The sequence below is a fragment of the Corylus avellana genome, chromosome ca2, assembly GCF_901000735.1.
Source record: "Corylus avellana chromosome ca2, CavTom2PMs-1.0".
NCBI classification, from domain to species: Eukaryota; Viridiplantae; Streptophyta; class Magnoliopsida; order Fagales; family Betulaceae; genus Corylus; species Corylus avellana.
Genome location: NC_081542.1, coordinates 48960084 through 48961002, shown reverse-complemented (window position 1 = coordinate 48961002; position 919 = coordinate 48960084). Strand labels below are relative to the sequence as shown.

At 44.9% G+C, this 919-nt stretch overlaps 1 pseudogene; it reads left to right on the top strand.

Annotated features, from left to right (window-relative positions):
- The first annotated feature begins 90 nt into the window (after positions 1-90).
- Positions 91-607, top strand: LOC132170144 (glycosyltransferase BC10-like; annotated as a pseudogene).
- Positions 608-919: the final 312 nt, after the last annotated feature.

The window sequence follows — 919 nt, the reverse complement described above, 5'->3', positions numbered from 1 at the left end:
AATCGATACCTTCATTTTTTCCGTCAGTCTAAATTGACGGAAATCCACCTCATATGCAGTAATATCGCAATGTATGAAAAAAAAAAAATTATGTTGTTGGCTTCTACGGAGCAGGCATTGCCTCCTCTCATCTCCGCCGTGCGTAGACTACTCGCCACGGCGCTTCAGACGACCCATTGAATTCGTACTTCGCTCTCTTATCCCAGCATTGCGTCCCTCTGCATTCCTTCCACTTCGTCTACAAATTCCTTTTTCCGCAACACTTTAAGGTTAACAACCTTGATCGTCGCCGCCTGTCCCAATGTATCAGAGCTTCATCGAAATACTCTCCGACGAGCCCACCTTGGTCGACCGCTACAACGCTTGCGGCGAGGACGCCATGCTTCCCGAAGTCCCGTTCGAGCGATTCCAGGTCGGATCTTAGTTTTTCACGCTGACCCGCAAACACGCGCTGCTAGTATCAAGAGACAAAAAGCTATGAAGGAAATTCCGGTTGCCGTGCTTGAACATCAACACATGTTACCCAGAGGAGCACTAATTTCCGACGCTTTTGTCCATGGAAGACCCCGGTGGGTGTACCCATTACATGCTCACGAGGGTGAACTAGACAGCCAATTTTAATTTTGTTGATTTACAGCAATATCTTTTGACATGTTCACGCCTGATGAGCAAAATCCCAAGGGAATAAAACAATCGACCAGTTTCCGCAACACTTCGCTCTCTTATCTTGGGAAAGTGTCATGTTCATGCCCGATTGCTTGTTAATTGCCGTTGATGGATATCGCCGATGATGTCGTTTTCCAGGATTGAAAGGAATTGGAATGGAATTCCGTAGAAGCCAACAACAGAATTTTTTTTTTTTTTTTTTAGTTTCCTTTTTTATTATTTTTTTAGGACACGTGGCATATTTTGGGAGTGA